Source organism: Equus asinus, chromosome 25 (assembly GCF_041296235.1).
Source record: "Equus asinus isolate D_3611 breed Donkey chromosome 25, EquAss-T2T_v2, whole genome shotgun sequence".
Classification (NCBI taxonomy): domain Eukaryota; kingdom Metazoa; phylum Chordata; class Mammalia; order Perissodactyla; family Equidae; genus Equus; species Equus asinus.
This window is the reverse complement of record NC_091814.1, coordinates 47,038,427-47,061,048: the sequence shown is the minus strand read 5'-3', so window position 1 is coordinate 47,061,048 and position 22,622 is coordinate 47,038,427. Positions and strand designations below refer to the sequence as shown.

The window sequence follows — 22,622 nt, the reverse complement described above, 5'->3', positions numbered from 1 at the left end:
GACATGTGCCACATCAGATGGCCTGAGTGTGACTGTGAGCTGTCCAAATGCTCTTTCCCTAGTTTGAGGGCATTGAAATGGAAAAGCCCCAAGAATGTACTGCAATGGAGTCTAGTACTCCTAGGCTCAGGCTTCCTCAGCTGCTTGGTACAAGGTGAAAGGAGCTGGAAGAATGTTAATGGAGTTGTCATGGGCGGAGGCAATGGATGGATAAACAGCATTACAGATACATGACATTACATATTTCAGGATGGGGGGCAGTAGGGCATGGAGTGGGAGGCCTGAGGGGCATATTTCCCCTTCTCCATCCTTCGTTCCTTGCCTCATCTGTTCAAGAGGTACCAGAAATCTAAAAGGTGCAAACATGGCAGTATATTTTGCCTAAAAACCCATTATTTTGATTTTGATTTTAAGTAGTTATGATCCTTCAAATAGGAAAATCATATAAAAGTGTTCAAAATATGGATGAGCCATAGAGTATGAGTTCAACATATGGATGAGCCATAGAGTATGACCCACCAAATTCTTCATTTAGGAGATCCATAGATTTTGAAATCAATTCTCAAACTCCACAACTCATTTTTATGAAGCAATCATAATGTTAATCTCAAGATCTTCACCAAGAACTAATATGAAAAAAAACCTCTTTAGATTATTTTCATTTTAGATATAAACACAAGAATTCTAAATAAGATACTAGTAGATAGACTGCTTGACAATCCAGCTCATGGAGTCCTAAAAGGGAGATGGGAAAGGAAGAGGTGAGTGGAAAGACATCAAAGAGAAGCTCTCCTCATGTCGTTATTTGGACCAGAACAAGCCCTGGTGAATTAATTAAATCAAAGAATGAAAGATAAGAAGGCTGCAGAAAACTACAAACTTATGTGATCAAAATAATAGATATTAGTGGATAAGACAAGGGATTTGAAAGCCAAATACTGGCATATCCTTATGTCAGTGCCTTCTATCCTATGTGGAAAACAAAACTGGATAAACTAGATAAGTATAAAAATGAATCAGTGGTATTTAAGAGATAGTGTGGTGTGGTTTTAGTAATCGGGAAACCTGGCATCTAGTGCAGTTCAGCAAATTAGCTGTGAGACCTCAATGAAGTCACTTGACAACTTTGTGAAATGAGGCAGTTGATTCAGATCAGCACTTCTCAAACTTTTATATGTGTATGAGTCAGCTGAGGACCTTGTTGCAATGTCAATTCTGGTTCAGTAGGTCTGGGCCTGGTCTGAGATTCTGCGTTTCTAATAAGCTTTTAGGTGATGCCAGTGTTGTTGATCTGCAGACCACACTTTGAATAGCAAGGATCTAGATGAGCTCCATGCCTCTTCCAGTTCAAATGAACATGGTTTTCAGATATACTCTTTCACAGTCAATCAGCTCAGAAGTTTCTGAATTATAGAAATGAAGGTAAAGCAAAGACAAGAACTACTGTGATAAATAAGAACAAATTGAGAGACGTGGGCATGTCAGTAGGATGAATCTGGCAGTGAAGTTTGACTCAGCAACTCAGTGAGTAAGAGAGGCAGAGCCAAGTTAAAATCAGGGCATGAATCTCAGTCTAAAGGATGTGACCAGAGAGAGAGAAGAGCAATGGAGAAAGATACCCAGGAATCTCGTGAGCGGTTAAGTGCACGATGACACATTCCTCGTATTGCAAAGGAACAAAATGGGCCAGAATACTGTCAGCTCTGCTTCAATTCCGTGAGTCTCTTTGACTTCCCTATTGCATTTATTCATTGGAAAATGACTTCAGTTTAATGGCAATAATGATTTAGTAAGCCATTTATATTAAGAAAAGTTCTGTGAGGTAGATGGAGGCAGACGTTGTTATCCAATGTAAAAAAGGAAGAAGTCAAGATTAGGCAGGTTAAGACCGTCTGGCTAGCTAGTGTTGGATTAGAACTCAGGCCTCTTCATCCCCGTCAGTGGAGTTCCTCTACAGTGCTGTGTACCTTGTACCATACGTATTTAATCATATTGGACTTGGACTTTTCTTTCATACTCCACTAACCTTACCTATCAATTATCGTTATAGAATTACCAGGTGCTTTGTTTCATTATTTGATGGCAAAATGTTTTAGAAAATAAATAGTCTGTCATATCGGTGTGAGCGACAGCCATTGCTCGTTGCCAGTCTCAGAGCATTTCCCCTTTATTCTTTGCTGACAAATTTTCTTTACTTTCCTCTGAGAATCCACGTTCTTTAGCAGTGGCTGGGCCCTTTCCCAGCCTTAGGACACTGAATCCTGATTGGTCTAAACTAATGAAGATGGTATCACTTGTAGAGCTAAGGACGTGTGATGAAATTGTGGCCAATGAGATGCGAAGGGAGGTTGCCTCTGCCTTTAAAAAGGGACATATGAAGGAGATAGTCCTTTTTCTGCTTCTACACTTTGTCCACTACAGGTGATGCCTGGAACTAAGGCAGCATCTTGGAATGATGGGGGGAAACATTTGACACAATGAGAGTGGTAGAGAAGGAAAATGAAAAGAACCTGGGTCCTTGTTGATGTAATAGAGGCATGGAGCAATCAAACCAAGCCTGCTCTTCCTTTGATTTTTAGCTGAGATTTCTTCTATTTGCAGCCAAAATTATCCTAATGGATGTAGACAGACTGGGAGTAGCTCTGTCATAACTGTCATCAAACAACCAGCGTTGGAATCTCAGCTGGTTCACCAACTAGTTCTGTGACCTTGGGCAAGTCACTTTCCAGACAAGAGCCTAATTCCCTGTAAAAATGGAGACAAGAAAATACCAACTTCACAAGGTGGGAGTTCTAACATAAACTGTGGAAACACTCCAAAATTGTTATTATTATTATTACTGTTATCTTTATTAATATTATGTGTTATACAATAACAGCATTACAATCAGGCTCCATGTCAAGCAATCTGCAGTAAGAATGCTTTAAATCTTTTGATGTTTCTGGGAAAATCCCTGCATGCTGAGACATTTGCGCCTGCCCTCTCTCCTAAGGGCACATGAGAAATAGCCAGGCTGGTTACAGCTTGGAGTGGGGGAGTTCCTTAATGGAATCTGAGCGTAACACCTCATGATAAGCAAAATGGGGCTCATCGAATGACTTTTGGGACTAATGTTCCATGAGAGTGTTTCCAGGAATTTCAATGCATAAGTGGGGCACAACACACACCAGATAATTTTTCTCCGCACTTTCCTTTACATTGAGAAGTACAGAGCTCCACAGATTTCAAGTGAGAGGTCATGTCTCTGGTGTATGGAAAAAAAAATAAACCTGGGGGGTCTGACTGCACTGGATTATGAGAATGCTAGATCCCCAAGTGGAGGTTTGTAAAGGGCCTTCTTCCATTCCGTCGTTTTCATCCTCCCCACTCCCTTCGACAGACCACTTTTTCAGCAGGGTTCAAACAAGGCAAGACTTGCTTGGTTTACAGCTCTAGCCATTTTATTCACCTTTTTGTTTCACGAGTAAGGGCCAGAGGAGCTCTGCATTTTGTGTGTTTATGTTAGAGACAGCCTCCTGTTTCCGACTGAATGTAAGATTGTTGTCATTCTGATGAGCATGTCACTTGGGAGGACACTCAGGGCTGTTTTGCTGTTGAAGCTCTGGAGAGGAGAGGCAGTGGCCTCGGACTGCATAACGAGGAGGAGGAACCCATGGGAGGGGTGCTTGGCCCAGTTCCAGCCCAGAGCCTACTATTTTTTATGGGAGGTCAAGAAATGAGGAGCTGGGCCTACGGACATCTGCCTAGAGTGATATTTCCAAATTGGTCTTTCTCCTCTGGAGGTTCAGTTTCAAATTTAATTAGCTAGCTAATGATGGTAAATTATCATAATTAATTGATGAATGCTGAAGTGCTTTGACTACAAAGCACTATACATAATTTCTAGGGCAGTTAATTTCTGGTCTAACTTTGAGGACTAGTCTAGGAGAGAGACTTTTATAATAATAACAATAATAGTTTTTTAATGGTTTGGACCGAAGCCTTCTCTTGGTCTGGAACACTGCCTTAATGGAGTATCTTATACAGTCTCATTTCCCACTTAGAAAATGATCTCTCCTTTTGCCAGAGGCACCCCTGGAGGAAGAAGGCCTTGTGAGAGATCTGTAAGCGTGTCTTTACAGTCCTGTGGGTGAGACAGAGAAGTAAATAAGCAGTTATTATCCAGGAAGATTAGCGCTGTGGTAGGGAGATATCCAGGGAGCTATAGGATCATAGGACAGGGTCTGGGAAGTATTCTGGTAGAGGTGAGAGCTCCCGGTGAAGGATGAGCAGGAGTTCCTCAGGCAGAGGTGGCGGGGGACAGGGGGAGTAAGAAAGACGACGGGACAGAGAGAGTAACGTAAAAATGTGTGTGTGTGTGTATGTGTGTGTGTGTGTAAGAGAGAAAATAACACATTTGAAAAGTCCCAAGTAGAGTGTGTTTGGAAGGGTAGCAAGAGATGTAATTAAAAGGCTAAGGGGCTTTTATTTAAAGAAGATAAATTGAATACATGCATTATATCTTTCCCTGCCAAAACTTTGTTAAAGGGATGTTAATGAGATTTTTATAAATATGTAAAACCGTAGGAACAAACAGTACAGGAGAAATACGACAGTAACAAAATTTTAGAAGCTAGGCAATAGATGGAAGAGTGGCAATTGATTTAGCAGACTGGAGAAAGTGGAATTCTAATCTTAAGTAAGCAGTGGGGAAAACTAAACAGGAAGCTGATTTGAACCAGAGATTCCTCCTCGCCAAAGCTCAAGCATCAGAGATAATACATTGGAAATAGAGGTAAAGGAGGATCCAAAACCAGAAGAATTGGTTCAAGTAATTTTAGAGAAAGATTGAACCCCTAAATCATTTCATCATCTGTTCAAGAAGATGTCTTCCCACTTCCACTCTCACAGAAGACTGAGGGTGAGTCTCTTGAGGGTATGAAATAAACACCATGTAGAATTGAGTATGGGGAAATCGTATTGAAAATATGGTGAGTTCAGGAAAGTTTACATACTGAGATTGAGACACCTCCAGTCTTCAGCTCCTACCAGACTCTCAGAATTTTGACAACCACATCTTTATCCTCCGGGAAAGAGACAGAAAGAACCTTCTTTGGAAATATGACCAACCCAAGAAAAATGATCTAAAGGTACTGACATCAGGGCTTCCACAGGGACCCCAGTGAGATATCAACAATGAAGACTACAAGTTGATCTATACATGGTTTCTTTAAGGAAGTAAAATTGATAAGAAACCTAATACACCAAGGATGCTTACACAATTGGAGGAGAGTTTGGAGCTGAATTGCACATGGAAAAAGTTAAGGGTATGTAGAAATCTAAGCAAATAAACAAGCAAACAAAAGACAACTATTAACTACAGGGAAAACAGAAAGTTGTGCAGGAAAGGAAACAATGGTTTAGTTACAAAATGTGTTTACATAGTCATAATAATATTTATGCTACTAAAATTCTAAATTACAAGTAGGATGGAGGGATGGAAAGTACATGTTGGGAGCACGGGTGTGTGTGAAAGAGAACACTCTATCCTCATCTTCTGTAGTAGATAATCAACAAAATATGTCTAAAAATGGAAAAATCATGAAAGCAATATAGCGATAGTCTTTATCAAGATAGGAAACACAGGAGAAGAGGAATTATGGAGGAAGGTAATAGATTTATTGATAAAGTGTGGCTTTTGAGGCACCTGTGAAACAACCAAGTTGAGATGTCTCTTAGGCAGTTGGCTTTATGGGTCCAATGCCAACAAGCCTCAATAAGGGTTCTTGGAGAGAATTAAGCCGTACGGGAAATGATTTGAGTGACTATTTCCTCACTTCTTCCCCAGGGTGGTTGATAGCTATTCCCACTCTAGATAAATAAAAAAGAAGTTAATTAATTATATGCAATAGATGCTTAAGGGCTCTAGGGCTTGATGTCCTTGTAGAAGCCAACGGAGGGGGCTGCGTCAATAGGGTGGGAAATGGAGATTTGGAGTTATTGTCAGGGGAGTAGATGAAACTGGAAGAGGGCCAAGGATAACCACTAGAGGATACTCACAGGTCAAAGACGGGCAGGCAGGAGGAGACTGCAAGGAGATTAGAAAGAGCAACTGTAATAGAAATAAAAACACCCAGGAGAGTGTGGCACCCAGAAGACACAAGAGAAGAGATTTGAAAGAGCAGGTGCATGGGAAGTGCCAAAAGTTGCAGAAAGATTATGTGAAATAAGGACCATCAGGAGGTTGTTGATTTTACCTAGGAGGAAGTTGTCAGTGACTTTAGATGGAGCCTTTTTATTGGAGGAGGTGGTATTCAGAAACCAGATGGCAGCGTACTTGGGGCCCAGGAATCAGTCAGCTGAAACTAGTTATTTCTTAATGCCCAGCTCTCCAACCCAAGCTAAAACTCCATTCATGCTCCAAGTCACATCCCCTAGGAGGGAATTATGTTCTCACCCAGGAGACCACTTAGACACACAGCACTGGGTTTCTACGACTTTGTGAGAACATTTCTGGGGATTCATGGGCCCTGGCCAATCTTGTTACTGCATTCTTTAGGTTAGTCATTTTTATGTGAAAACTTAGATGGGATGAAGTGCTGATACTGACCAGGGAAGTGTATGAATTACCTTGTCCTTCAAGTAATTTCTCAGCATAAGTCAAGAACTTTTCACCTGGAAAAGTAAAGTCCTTCCTGTCATGCAAAGGGGTGGTGTCGATCTGTCTCTGAAATCTCTGGTGGTACAGCATTGCTGCTACAAATATATATCATGCATTCATGCAAATATTTACCATTCTCCTAAGAGTTATAGAGATAAAAACATGGAGTAGATATGGATTATGCTCTCAAGAAGCTTACAGTAGAGGCAAGGGTATGGTTGATGAGCCCGAGTAGCACCACGCGAGGTAAAAGGGCTAAAGAACCTTTTTCTCATGGAGAATCTTCAACCCAAACCAACCATCTGTGGGAGGAACAAAAGGAGGTGGGGTCCCCTAGGAAGCTCATCAGTCACTTTCTGCCTCAATCACCCAGCTTGCAGCTGAGAACCCTGACACCAAAATAAACAGACAAGCAAAGTCATCAAACAATTAGATTACAAAATATTCAAAAAGGTGGAAATAAGGCACCCATATTCCTATCCCTTTAACACAAAAAATAATGATAGCTATGTTTCCCCCATGACACTTTCCCAAAGTGTTTCCATGGAACACTAGGTCATGTGGACAGAAAACGTCTCCATCATCAAATGATTTTGGAAATTTGAGAAATGTTCTGATAATACTGCAGTTTTCTTTACTTCAATACATAACTTCTCAAAATCCTTAGTATGGTAATGCATTTTGAGAAGATTCAAGAAAGAGATAAACATTACTCTTTTTTTCTGGGAACTTTCAAAGGATTTTGAGAGACATTTGCTTCAAAATGCTGCCTTATGGTCTTTCGCACATACAAGGGAGCTACAAAATGGTAGGCAGAGGGCACGTGCAATTCTGTGCCCTGCTTTCTTCTACTACTGTACCATGGAGACTTTGAGGGCAAGACTTTGCTTGAAGAAGCTTCTCTCCTTTTGTTCCTGGCGTCTCTGTGGACTCGAGCTAACCCAGCAGGCGAAAAGCTGAGCTAGCAGACCATGTCTTGGTACTTAGTCTCTGCTCCCGTGTATTCTGCTAGAAGCAGGTTGTCAGGACTTGAAATTAGGGCCAGGACCTTCTAATCCTGAAATGAACTTAATTTATTTGGGCATTTCCAACTCACTAAACAGCATATCCAACTTCCCATCCACTCCCCAAGCTCAGAGGTGAGACCTTGAACAGTGATTCGACACAGACTACAAAGGAAGAAAGAACGCCTGATTTTCCTCAAAAGAAGAAACTCAAGAGCAACCGAGCGACTGCAGCAGGCTTTGTCATGCAAATGGACGTGGAGTCTCCTTGTTGCTCCCAATTATGCCCGGGGTGGAAAGGGCAGAGATTTAAGGAGACTTAACTCAGAGAAAGAAAGAAATAAGGTATCGTCTGTGGGGCACTAGCTGTTAAAGGAAAAAGAAATGTTTTCATTTTGTAATTTTTTTTCACCTGCTGAGTTGGCCCCAGGAAATACGACACTCACTGACAGGTACAGCCCAACCGTGCTAGCAACTCTGCTGCTTAGAACTTGGTGCTGAGAAAGGCACAGGCATGAATCTCCATTCGAATTTATATTCAATGAGGCCAGGGACTTGTTGGTGTTTTCTCTGCTGCGTCCCCAGGATGTAGAATAGTTACACTCTAAATATTTGTAGAATTAATGAAGGCTGTCTCCTTGGAGAAGAACTAGTTTTGCTGGTCCTCACAGACGGAGGTTGAACCTCTAATCCCCACCAGCCCGAAAATTCTAGCTTGGTGTACGTGTGTATATAAAGGCAGTTACCATTATATTTCTCTAAGTTCCCTTTGAAAAATCGTCAAGCCACAGACCGCTGTGTTGTCCTATTGAGTAAGAATTTACTCTGAATTATTTCCTTGCTGCACACTTGCATGTTCAGAAAATGCATAGCTCTGTTTCTGGTAATATAATGGCTAGGTACCTGGAACAATCTTCCTGCTAATAACAATGAAAAATGCTAGTTAATGAATATTTAAAAAATCTTAAAATCATTGAAGAACTGGTCAAATACAGCAGCAAGGATTTACCAGCTTGACATCTAAGGGAAAGCAGGAACCAAGGCAGGTAAGCAAAGTTTTCACCCTGAGGGCTGTTGCTGAACCTAATAAACTGGAGCTTCAATTTTCTGGGACAAGTGTCTGTGCGTGTGTATGTGTGTGTGTGTGTGTGGGGGGGGGGGGAGAGAGCTGGAAGGAGAGAAAGCAAAGTTCAGTGCCTGTTCCCAAATCCTGGAACCCCGATGCATCACGTGTTGTGTCAGTGTGAGCCAGAACTGAACACAACTACACCCCTTCCACACACAGGAAATTTCAAGGCAAGTTGCCTAAGCACCAGACAAACAGAATTAATTAAAAAAAACCTCTCCCTGATAGCTAAAATCTTGAGCTGACCTTCATGTGGGCATGTAAGCCAAATTTGTGTGACCTGGGTGGTCCAAAAAACTTCAAGTCAGATTTTAAAGTGCTCTTAGGATGGCAATGTCCCAACCATCTGGTAAATGCAAGCTCAAATCCTCTTTGGAAGAGTCCATTTCCACCCAAGGCATCAAAGAATTCTCAAAAAGAAAAGGAAGAGGGGCGGCTAACAATAAAAAATTACCAAATATACAGACAGAAGAAATGGATCTGCACAGACTTCAGACACTGCAATCATCAGTCTCATGATCCAAAGTAAATATGATTATTGTGTTTAAAGAAATAAAAGAGAAGCTTAAAATGTCTGTAGGGAAGACAAAACTATAATGAAGGTCTAAGCAGATGTTAAAAGGTATATTGAGGCATGTGAAAAATTTTAAGAGTTTATTTGAGCAAAAATCAATTTGAATCTGGCAGTGCCAAGTCACAAGTGGTTAGGAGCACTCTGCCAACAGCAGCCAGGGTCACGACTTATACAGAAAAAGGCAGAAGCAAAGTAAGGAAATGATTGATTGACTGTAGCTTAAAACCCCGTTGCCTGTTGGTGATTGGTTGCCCTTAGCATTTTGATTTTGTAACCTTGAGGCATTCACAGACTTAGATTTTGGGTTGCTTAGGCAGGTGTCACAGCATTAGAGCCACTTCAGTCTAGTGGCCTCCTTGTTTAATTAATTTAACACAGATTTTAAGAAAAACCTCATATAATTTATTGGAATGAAAATTATAATAAAATCGAAAAACCCAGTGGATGAGTTTAACATCAAATTAGATAGAGGTGAAGGGAACGAGTGAACTTGAAGATGGGTCAAATAAATTATCCAAATATAGCATAGAGACACACAAAAATAGAAAATGTGAAAGAGATAGCAGGAGACATGGAGAATGGAACGTGAAAATCTAACAAAAATGTAACTGGAGTTTAGAAGGACAGGTGAGAACGGGATGGGAAAAATGTTTGGAGAGATAACAGCTGAGAATTTTTGATAACTGTTAAAGACTAAAATCTACAGAATCAAAAATCCCTACAAATTCCAAGAGAAATAAATAAAAAGTGTACATCTAGGCACACTATAGTGAAACTTCAGGACATCAACGAGGAAAGATCTTAAAAGCAGCCAAGGGTGGGGGGGAGAATACACATTACCTTTAAAAGAGTAACTGTCAGACAGAAAGCTGATTTTTTCAACAAAAATGATAGAAACCTAGCATCAAATCTTCAATGTGCTAGGAAAAAAAAACTAACTACTAACCTAGCATTCTTCACCCAGGGACAGGATATTTCAAGAATAAGAACAAAATAAAAACATTTTCAGAAAACCAGAAACCAAGAGAATTTGTTGCCAGAGGACCTTTTCTAAAGGAAATTCTAAAAGATGAACTGCAAGCAAAAAGACAGCAAGCTCAGATGGAAGGCTTACAACCTTGTAAGAAAAGTGGCAAATACATGGGTAAGTCCAAGTGCTCATGGTATACATAAAAAAGTAACAACAACATCTTGTGTGTGTGTCTGTGTTTTTAAAAATAAGATAAAAGTAAACCACTTTAATTAAAATACTAAGTGTGGGGGATGGCGAACGGTATTAAAACGTTATGAAGTCTTTGTACTGTCTAGACAAACAGTAAAGGTATTGTCTAAATTTAGACTTTGATGAATTAGTGTGCACATTGTCATTTCTATGGTAGTCACCAAAAGAATAGAATGTAGTGTATAATTTCCAAACTAGTAGAGGAGAAAAATGAGAGGATGAAAAGTCCTCAATCAACCAAAAAGATGCAAAAAACAAAAAAAAATGAGAGAAAAAGAGAGATAGTGGAACCAATAGGAAGCACAAAATAAAATGGAGGAATAGATACAGAAATGTATCAGTACTTTCATTAAATGTAAAAAGGATAAGTGAAAATATGCAATAATACTTAGCATTCAACAATAAGAAAATAAACAAGCCATTTGAAAAATGGGCAAAAGATCTGAACAGACAACTCACTGAAGAAGACAGAGAGATGGCAAATAAGCATATAAAAAGATCCTCAGCATTATTTGTCATTAGTTAATTGCAAATTAAAACAACACTGTGGTACCACTATGCATCTACGAGAATGGCCAAAATGCAAAAAACTGACAATATCAAATACCGGCTAAGACTCAGAGGAACAGGAACTCATTCATTGCTAGTGGGAATGCAAAATGGTACAGCCTCTTGGAAGACAGTTTGGCAGTTTCTTACAAAGCTAGGCATAGTCTTACCATACTATAACAATCACATTCTTACATATTCACCCAGTTGAGTTGAAAACTCACATCCACACAAAAACCTGCAAACAAATGTTAATAGTAGTCTTATTCATAATTACCCCAAAACTCGAAGCAACTAAGCTGTGATTTAGTAGGTGAATGGACAAACACACTGGTACATCCATGCAGTAGAATATTATTCTACGATAAAAAGAAATGAGCTATCAAGCTGTGAAAAAACTGGGAAGAACCCTAAATGCATATTGCTACGTGAAAGAAGCCAGTCTGAAAAGGCTACATACTGTATGATTACAATTATACGCCTTGATGGAAAAGGCAAAACTGTAGAGACAGTGAAAAGATGAGTAGTTGCCTGGAGATTGGGAGGAGAGGACAAGGGATGAATAGATGAAGCACAGGGAATTTTTAGGGCAGTGAAACTATTACGTATAACACTGTAGTGGTGGATACAAGACCTTATGCATTTGTCAAAACCTATAAAACTTCAGTACATAAAAACTGAACCTCAATGCACGCAAATTTAAAAAAATCATTCAGGAGTCTGGAAGATCCCGGGAAAGAGTCTAAACTATGGCAATAGAATCTAACTGTATCACAAATGTATTTGAAAAGACCTCACTAAAGAGGATGGGAGAAAACATACTGACCTAAGTCTTTTTGGAAATGAATGGAGTCTGTGAGACTAAAGGCAAAAGCGACTGAACATAAGCACTGTACTCCAGATGACAAAATTGCTTCCCACGGAGGTACAGGCTAGCAATTCTGGTACTGCTATATGTGTATGCTGGAATTGAACAATTCAGTAAACAACGGCAGATGGTGGAGCTTAGTTTCTCAATGCTGGAGTGGGAATTATGGATAAGCACTGGGAGGAGGCTAGAATCATCTATATGGTAACGGATTAGAGTTGGAAACGTCAGTAAGAACTGATGACTAACCTAACAGATACAAATGTTTACATACAGTTAACACTGGTTAATATACACACATGTATATCTTTGTTTTGTCTGCTGAGAGGCTAAAAGAAATGATACCCTCGTAGTAATGAGCTCACCTAATACCCAGATCTTTGTAATACCATTATCCAACAAAAGGAACCATCTCCTGGGAGAAATGGATGATTCTAGGCCTGGGGCATGAAATATACAAGATAAGCCTTGAGCATCTTACAGTGCCAGAAAGTAAGGAAGTACTGGAAAAACAACAAACCCACTGAACCCTACCAAACACCTCATAGTGATGTAGGTAGATCAAAGGTGCACAGGATTCAAGGGAAAGAGTTTCCACTGGCCAAACCAGGAGCAATTTGAGCAACAACAAAATAAGGTAGTATTGATTTATAACCCAGACTATAAAACAAATATCCATGAGTCTGTATTGACATGAATAAGTGATGGAATGAATAAATAAATGGGAGAGAAGAGATAATTCTCCCATGCAGAAAAATTTCAAATAATTTATGTAGATTCTTTCAAGGAGGTGACATATAGCTCTTCAGTCCTTAAGTGTGGGCAGTACATAGTGAGTTCCTTCCAAAGAATACAGTATGGATAAGGGAGAAAGAGTAACTTTGTAGTGGAGAAACCTGATAAACATTAACTTAGTCAAGTGATCAAGGTCAATATCAACATGATAAGTTGCGTTGATAGTACATATCGTAGGTCTGATCTAACGAAAATGTCATTTACCTCTGTGATATTCCTCTCCAAAACAAACTACCCCAGTTTAACCATGAGAAAAACGTTAGACAAAGTGCAGTTGAGGGACGTTCTACAAAATACTAGACAAGTACTTCTCAACATTGTCAAAGTCATCAAAAACAAGGGAAGTCTGAGAAACCATCACAACCAAGAGAAACCTAAGGAGAAATGATTACTAAATGTAATATGGTGCCCTGAATGGGATCCTGGAACAGAAAAGAGATGTTAGGTAAAAACTAAGGAAATCTGACTTTAGTTAATAATAATGTATCGATATTGTTTCATTAATTATAACATGTATCATACTAATGTAAGATGTTAATAATAGGGGCAACTGGGTGTGTGGTATATTGGAACACTCTGTACTATCTTTGCAATTTTTCTGTAAATCTAAGACTTTTTAAAAAATAAGGTCTATTAATAGTAATAAAAAATGGAATAAGTGCTACAGAGAAAAAGATGGTCTGAGAGGATGAAATACAAAATCTAACTATTTATAAAAGAAACTTCTAAAATATAAGGATATAGAACGAGTGAAAGGAAACAAAGAATGAAAAAAGATATACTGGGCAGAATCCAACCAAAAGGAAGCCAGCGCAGTTATATTAAGATCAGAAAATATAGACTTTAAGCCAAAATCCTTACTAGTGATAAAGAGGATCACTTCATAAAAACGAAAAGTTCAATTCACCAAAAAGACGTCATAATTTAAAATGATATGTACCTTAATAACAGGACCTCTAAATATTCAAGCAAAAATTGATAACTCCAAGGAGAAATAGGCAAATCCACAATCATGTGAGTCATTTTAATGCCTCTCTCTCAGTAATTGATTGAACGAGCAGATAAAATAGCAGGAGGAATATGGAATATTTAAACATGATGGAAAAATCTTGATTTAATGGACACATATTATTGACTTGACTAGCATACGCACTTTTTCAAAATACACAGAATATTTACACAAAATTGGCTATACGCTGTGCCGTAAAGCAAACTCAAATAAATTTAAAAAGTCTGAATAATGTGTATTGAGTCTTCTCAGCACAATTCAATCAAGCTAGAAATCAACGGTAAAATGATAATTAGAAGAGTATGTTTAGTATTAGAAAACACGCTGATAAATAATTCTCAGTTCAAAGAAGAAATGCTTATGGAAGTTAGAGAACATTTTTAACTATATGATAAAAATACTGCAAATCAAAATGTTTGAGTTGAAGCTAAAGCAGTACTTGGAGAGAAGTTTATATCTACAATGGCAATATAAGTAAAAAAAGGCTAATCAAATTTAATAGAGTACAAAAATGATAATATATCATGACAAAGTTGAGTTTGTCTCGATAATGCAAGGTTTTAACATTAGAAAATTAAATTTGTTTTAACATTGCTAGATGAATGGAGGGAAATCATGCAATAATCTCAAGAGGTGCAGAAAAAGAAAAGTTATCCAATTACTATAAACACTTAGCAACCTGGGAGTAGAAAAAAATTATTTAATTTAATCTAAGGTATTTGCAAAAAAAAGGAAAGGGGACTAGAGAAAGCATCATTTATAACAGTGTAACATTTAAAGCTTTCTCTTTGAGATAAAGAATGAGATAGTGCTGTCATCATTTCTCTCAACATTGCTTTAGTTAAGCCAAGGAAACATTTTAGCCAGTGAAATAAAGTAGGAAAAAAAAGGTAAAAAATATAAGGTTGGATCAAAAGAAACATTTTGTTATTCAAAAATGATATGATTTTGTATGTAGAAAATTCTATGGAATCCAAGGCTAAATTATTAGACTTACAGGCATGTGTCGCTTAATGATAGGGATACATTCTGAGAAATGCATCGTTAGGCAATTTTGTCGTTGTGTGAACATCATGGTGTCCTTACACAAACCAAGATGGTATAGCCTACTACACCAATGCTGTATGGTACTAATCTTGTGGGACCACATCATGCGTGTGGGCCGTTCCTGACTGAAATGTTATGTGATGCATGACTATAATGAGTTTAGTAAGATTGCTAGATAGAGAATTAATATACAAAATTTATTTATATTTCTACATGTCAGCAACAGACGGTTAGAAAATAAAATTTTTACAAGATTCTGTGAATTACTGTTGGGAGATACTCCTCCGTGAGTCTTTTATACTCCCGCATGTGTTACTGTGTACGCCAAGAATGGATGGTTCCAACAACTATTTACATGGTCTTATCTTAATGCTGTCTTTCTATCAAGAAATCTTGAGGGATGAAATAATGTCTTCTTCTGGGACAAAGAGCAAGCTTGCTTATTGCTTGCCATATAACACAGTCATGCACTGCGTAACGACATTTTGGTTAATGATGGACAGCATATATGATGGTGGTCCCATAAGATTATAAAGAAGCTGAAAAATTGCTATCGCCTAGTGACATCGCAGCCATCATAATGTCATAGTGCAATGCATTACTCATGTGTTTGTGGGGATGCTGGTGTAAATAAACCTACTGCACTGCCAGTGGTATAAAAGTGTTGCACATAGAATTATGTACAGTACATAATACTCGATAATAATAACAAGTGACTGTCACTGGTTTATGTATTTACTATATTATTTTTTAAATCATTATTCCAGAGTGTATGCTTTCTATTTATAAAAAAATGTTTACTGTAAATCAGTATGCTGTGTTAAGCTGATAGCAGCTTCATACATCCATGTTTACTGCATTTCTTGACTGCATTGTTTTCTCTTGTGCTTGGTTTAATCTCGTGTTCTTGTGTTCATCATGGCCCCTAGCCATACAAAATCCACTGTGCGTGCTGCCAGTAAGAGGCCATGTCAAATGAATGACCTGGAAACAAAATTAAAAGTGAGTAAGGATTACAAAAGCAGAAAATCAGCGATGGTTATTGCTCCCCAGTCAGGCATGTCCTCTTCCACCATAGCTGAGATCTTGAAAAACAAGAACAAAGTGATGGAAGCTGTTAATGGATCAGCTTCATTGAAGCCAATGAGACTAACAAAAATTTGAGAAAGGCCTATATCAGACATGGAGAAACTTCTGATGACCTGGATTGAAGACCAGGCACAGAAGCGTATTCCTCTCAGCACCACGATGATCACGGGCAAAGCAAAAAGTTTGTTTGTGATATTGAAAGAAAAGGCCGGATTCGACTACAATGTTGAATTTACTGCCATCTCTGAGTGGTTTAAATGATTCAAGAATTGTTATTCATTACAAAAGGTGAAGGTGAGTGGTGAGTCTGTGAGTGCTGATGTGAAGGCAGCTGAAGAATTTTTAGAAACTCTAGATAATCTGATCTTGGAGGAAAATTAGTTGCCAGAGCAAATATTCAATATAAGTGAAAACTCTCTATTCTGAAAACAAATGCCCGAAGGGACTCATCGATAAGAAGACCAAGTCAATGCCAGGTTTCAAGACTTTTAAGGACAGGAAAACAGTCTTGCTTGGGGGCAATGTTGCAGGCTGCAAATTGAAACCCTTTGTGATCAGTGAGAAACCCAGGGCCTTCAAGGATATCAATAAGCACACACTGCCAGTGTACTGTAGGAGGAATAAGAAGTCATGGATGACCCGGCTTCTCTTCCAAGATGTCCTCCTAAATTGCTACCCCAGTGAAATGGAGAAATACTGTTTGAGGAAAAATATACCTTTCAAGACTTTGCTTATTGTTGATAATGCTTCTAGACAACCTCCTTTTATTGGTTACCTTCCTTCCAATATCAAAGTGATGTTTCTATCTTGAAACACCATCTCTTTCATCCAACCAATGGATCAAGAAATTATAGTAGCTTTTAAGACCTACTACCTGAGGAGAACCTTGGCCAAGCCTACTGCTGCAACTGAAGAAGACACTGAGAAGACAATGAGGCAATTCTGGAAGGATTACAACATTTGTGACCGCATCAAGAACCTTGTTTGGGCTGGGGGTGATGTCACCAAGGAATGTGTGAATGGGATCTGGAAGAAGGTACTCAAGAGGTTCATCCATGACTTCAAAGGATTTGCCAAGGATGAGGAGGTTGCAAAAATCAACAAGGCTGTGGTTGAGAAGGCAGACTACTTTACCCTGGGTGTGGATGAAGATGACACTGAGGAACTCCTGGAGGTGGCTCCTGAGGAATTGCCCAATGAGGAGTTGTTGAAACTGTAACAGGAATGCATAGCTGAAGAAGAGACAAGAGAAAAGGAAACTGCAGGAGAAGAAAAAGAAGAACTCCCCTCCCCTCTAAGAAAATTCACATGGAAGGTTTAGCTGAAGCTTTTGCAGATCTCAATAAGCTCCTTAAAAGTTTGAAAACATGGACCCCAACACTGAAAGGTTTTCATTAATAGAGAAGAATGTTTGTGGTGCATTATCTGCTTATATGCAAATCTATGATGAAAAAAAGAAACAAACCGTGCAAATCACCATGGACATATTTCTGAAAAGAGCGACACTTCCTTAAGAAGAGCCTCAGGCGGGTCCTTCAGGAGGTATTCCAGAAGAAGGCATTGTTATCATAGGAGATGACAGCTCCGTGCATGTTATTGCCCCTGAAGACCTTCCAGTGAGACAAGATGTGAAGGTAGATGACAGTGATATTAATGATCATGACCGTGTGTAGGCCTAGGCTAACGTGTGGGCTTGTGTCTTAGTTTTTAACAAAAAAGCTGAAAAAGTAAAAGAAAATAAAAAATTAAAAAAGCATTTTAAAGAGTTACAGAATGAGGATATAAAGACAGAAAATATTTTTGTACAGCTGTGCAATGTATTTGTGTTTTAATCTAAGTGTTATTAAAAAGAGTCAAAGAGTTAAAAAAGTAAAAATGTTTATAAAGTAAGAAAGTTACAATAAGCTAAGATTAATTAAAATATTTGTAATAAATTTAGTGTAGCCTAAGTGTCCGATGCCGATAAAGTCTACAGTAGTGTACGGTAAGGTCCCAGGCCTTCACATGCACTCACCAATCACTCACTCACCCAGAGCCACTGCTGGTCCTGTATGCTCCATTCATGGTAAGTGCCCTGTACAGGTGTACCATTTTTAAAAGTCTTTTATACTATATTTTTACTGTACCTTTGCTATGTTTAGATATGGTTAGATACACAAATACTTACCATTGTATTACAATTGCCTACGGTATTCAGTATAGTAACATGCTGTGCAGGTTTGTAGCCTAGGAGCGATAGGCTATACCATGCAGCCTAGGTGTGTAGTAGGCTATACCATCCAGGTTTGTGTAAGTATACTCTCTGATGTTTGCATCATGGTGAAATCACCTAAAGACACATTTCTCAGAATGTATCCCCATCATTAAGTGATGCTTGACTGTAATTTCCAAGCTCAGTGATCCTCAGCTATAAAGCAAACCCATTGTGGGGAGAGAAGCCCTCTGGCCTCCTCCATGGGGCTTGGACCAAGGAAAATCAATGCGCCTGTTGCTTGCTGTGAGAAATAAGAGTTTTCATCTCTACAGGATCCTTGTGTCTTCTACCAGCACTCATGAACCAATAATAGGCTAACTTATTAGCTTGTAAGTTGAGTAAAATCAAATCTCATGCTCAAAAAGTACCTGGAAGTAAATCTAATAAAAGACATGTAAAACCTATCAGGAGAAAATTATCATCCTTTATTGAGAGACATTAAAGAAGATATAATAAGTTGATAGATATTCTGTGTTCATTAACTGGAGGGCTCAGCATTGTGAAGAGGTCCATTCTTCCAAACTGATGCATGCAGTCAATGCAATTCCAATAAAATTCCAAAATTTCTTTTGGTTAAACTTGACAAGCTGATCCTAAGATTTATTTGGGAGTGCAAAGAGTCAAGAAGAACCAAACTCTCTTGAAGAAAAAGAGCCATGTGAGAGGTCTCGCCCTACAGAACTCACGTTGTTTTAAAGCCATAATAATTGAGGTGATATAGCCCTGGGGCTGGGATTGACAAAAAGACCTACATTAGCAAGATGGCATGGCAGATCAGTGGGCAAGGATAGACTTTCAGATAAACAGTACTGGGAAAATTTATTATTCACATGAAAAAATGGAAAATCCTGCCTCACTTCATGTATTGTGTTCAGTCATACAGAACTCTCATTTTGTAGGTCAAAAAGAGTCAAATATAAGACAATTCATGTAATTCAACCTAATAAAAACTTCCTTCCAGGTAGATTAAAAACCTAAATGTGAAAGATAGAAATTAAGATAGGAGAATATATTCATGCCATCAAGGGAAAGATGATAAATTTGATTACATTGAAACAAGAAACTCTCTTTATTTCAAAGACACCATCAAGGAAGTGGAAAGACAAGCAACAGAGTATAACAAGATATTTTAAATGCACATAACTGACAAAGGCTTCCTATCTAGAATATATAAAAACAACTCCTAAAATCAATAAGTAAATGACAGGCAAACTAATAGAAAAACCATTCAATGTGTTCTGTAGATCTTCCAAATTTGACATATTTTATTGTACAAAATCAAAAAATCACATTTTTAAACATCACTACTGATCTCATCAGAAAAGTTTTTAAGTATTGGGAAGCTGTCAAGCTTAGCATAGTGGATGCAAGTTTTTCAGACTTCTCATTTTTTTCAAGAGCTCAAATTTTATCACTAGTTACAAATACTGTCAATGGATTTCCTTGAAATGACAGGCTTACTTGGCTTATTTTTGAGACGATGCCTGCCAAATACCCAAACCTAAAAGCCATAGTTTGTCTGTCAGTTATTCTTTCAAGTAAAAATGGTGTTTCCACGAAAAAAGCAACTAGTTCAGCTGGCGACTCAAACAATTGCACAAATTCTTTTCCTCAAGACAATTGTTGTACTTGGATGTGCTGCAGGAGGCTTTCAGCATTCTTCCCATTGATTCACATAGAATGAAAAAGACGTGCATGCAGGGTCAAGATATAATAAAATTAATAAGTTTTACTTTTTCGTCAAGGACATTCTTAAGTGGCTTTTTTTTTTTTTTACTGTGAGTAAAAAGTACGACAATGAGTATAGTAGTTGCTATTGCCTTTTTTTGTGCTAAAGTGCCTGCAGTTTCACCACCATCGGTGTAAAGTTAATGCAGTGAAAAAGGTAAATATTGTCTTAGCATTTTTGTAAACATAGTTTGGATTTTGTGGGTCCCTTGGAAAGGTCTCATGGACACCTGAGGATCTATGGACCACAGTTTGACAACTGCTGCCCTGGGTGGGCAACAGCAAGGCAATACTGGGAACACCTAGAGTCCAAGTGTTCAGTTGTCTTCCTTTTCTGTTGCAGGCTCTCTCAGGACCATTCTGGCTGAGTTGGTAATCAAAGACATTTTGATGGGGGCCGTATGATGAAACTCCTTTGACATCACCCATTTGGGTACACAACTGACATGACTTTGGAGATGAATGTGGTGAAGTCAAAGATGGAAAGAGGTAATTTCGACTTTTCTTAAAATTTTTTTTCAAAACTGGAAGTTAATGATAGGTTATTTTTTAGACTGGGTCAAAAATTTCCTGAGGTCTAAATGGCATGAACCTACTTATGTTTTATAGGTTAAGATTCTTTTGGTATCAAGTAACAGAAAACTCAAGTGAAACTGTCTTAAACAACAACAAAAGGATGCATTCATAAATCCAGGTCAGATTGGATTCAGTAGCTTAACAGTGTAATCAGAACCCAGTTTCTTTCAGTGTCTCTGTTTAGCCTCGTGTGGTGTCAGCTTCATTCTGAGCCCGACTTTTTTCAAGGAGAGAAAATGGATGCACTGGTTTCAAGAGTTTCATCCATATATCACATAGTTCAGAGGGAATGAGAGTTTCATTCCTTGAAGCCACCAAAAAATGTTTGCTCTAAACTTCTAGGACTGAATTGGGACTCGTGTTCACCACTGAACTAATAACTGTGGGCCAGAATAGGACTGAGCTGAATTGCTTAGGCTGGAACTCCTGTGCCCTATCCCCAGAGCAGTGATTTTCACGAGGTGATGATTTTGCCCCCAGGTGACATTTTTGGTTGTCGTAACTGGTGTGCGTGTGCAACTAGTATCTAGTGAGTAGAGGCCAAGGATGATTCTAAGCATCCTACAACGCTACAATGCACAGGATAGCGTGTTTCTCCTCTCCCCTGCAAAAAAGGGAATTATCTGGCTTCAGCTGTCAAGGTTGAGAAACTTTGCGTTAGAGGAAGTGTTACCGAAACCAAAGTGGGTTCGCCTCCTGGTGAGTTAAATCAGACTCTCCACCAGAAGTAGTTGTCTCACAAAGTCAGGTATATTTGTAGCAAATAGGAGACCATGAGGAATCATTTCCTGAGTCATGGTGTCCCCAAACTAAGGGAAGCAGGGACCTTTTATTTCAGATGGGGAATGAATATTTAAATAGGAGAGGTGGGTATTTGCTTGTGCAGGCTCTGTTGGAAAACATGCTTCCACGTGCACTGCAGTTAAGGCAATGAGGCCTAAGCTCCTCCTGGAGAGATCTTAGCATTGAAAATAAGGCAAAGGTTATAAACGTAGCTCTGGGTGAGTCTTGGTCTGGTTCAGGGTGGTTGGTGACCGCATCTGCTTAACATAACAAAAGGAAAAAAAAACAATTTGGAAAAAGAGTTAAATGCTTCTAAACTCACTCCTGAGTTCTTTGGGGCAATTAATCTGTGACAGAAGGTGTAGATATTAGAATAAAATTGGTGTATTAGCAAGGGAAAAGGGAATGCACGTTGGAGGGGCAAGTATGTCTATTACAGGCATATTTTCCTGTTTCTGGTCTGTTGGAAATCCTTTCCTGTGGAAAACTAACTATCTTCCATTTGGTCTCAATTTCCATTTGGGAAATTGGGAATAATTTTTTCTCTTCATTAGGAATATGAAGGAATTCAATTGTTGTTGATTGTCGTTGAATATCTTACATTAAAAACTGAGTAAGTATAATAGTATCTGAAGTGGAATTCAAAAAACAACAACTCCTGTCTTAGGTAGATACCAAATGTAATTTTGTGATTTATAATAAGAAATATATATGATATTTGGTCTTCTTCCTGTTCCTGGCACAGAGCTCCTAAAATCCTTGGAATTTCCTAAGTGATGAGAGCAAGAGTGATAAAGATGTTTTGTGCTATTCATAGCAAGCCCCTTTCAACCACAACTGAGTTTATGTTAATCTGGTGACGTTTAGAAAGCCCCTAAGGATGGGGGCTGGTTGCCAGGGAAACCACCAGTCTGATTAAAGGGTTGGAACTTTCAGAACTAGGGACCCCCTCCCTCACCCCCGAGGGAGGAGAGAAGGATTCGAGGTTGAATCAATCACCAATGGCCAATGATTTAATCAATCATAGCTATGTAATAAAGCCTTCATAAAAATCCCTGGATATGGGGCTTGGAGAGTGCTCATGTTGGTGAACAAGAATGCATCCACACGTCCAGAGGGTGGCACACCACAAACTCCACAAGGACAGAAGCTCCTGTGCTCAGGACCCTTCCAGAACTTGCCCTATGTATTTCTTCATCTGACTGTTCATTCATATTTTTTAATATTATTTGTAATAAACCAATCATCTAGTAAGTAAATTGTTTTCTCAAGTTCTGTGAGTGGCCCAAGCAAATTAATCGAACCCAGGGCGAGGTGTTGTGGTAACCTCTGATTAATAGGCAGTTGGTCAGAATCAC

The 22,622-nt window shown here is 38.8% G+C and overlaps 1 long non-coding RNA gene across 1 annotated transcript in view; it reads left to right on the top strand.

The window, feature by feature from the left end:
• Positions 1-22,622, top strand: part of LOC139042093 (uncharacterized) — a 104,484-nt gene that overhangs the window by 55,647 nt on the left and 26,215 nt on the right. The window contains exons 4-5 of the long non-coding RNA XR_011498327.1: positions 10,309-10,488; positions 20,249-20,394. This is a non-coding gene — a long non-coding RNA (uncharacterized lncRNA). The remainder of the gene's footprint in view (positions 1-10,308; positions 10,489-20,248; positions 20,395-22,622) is intronic.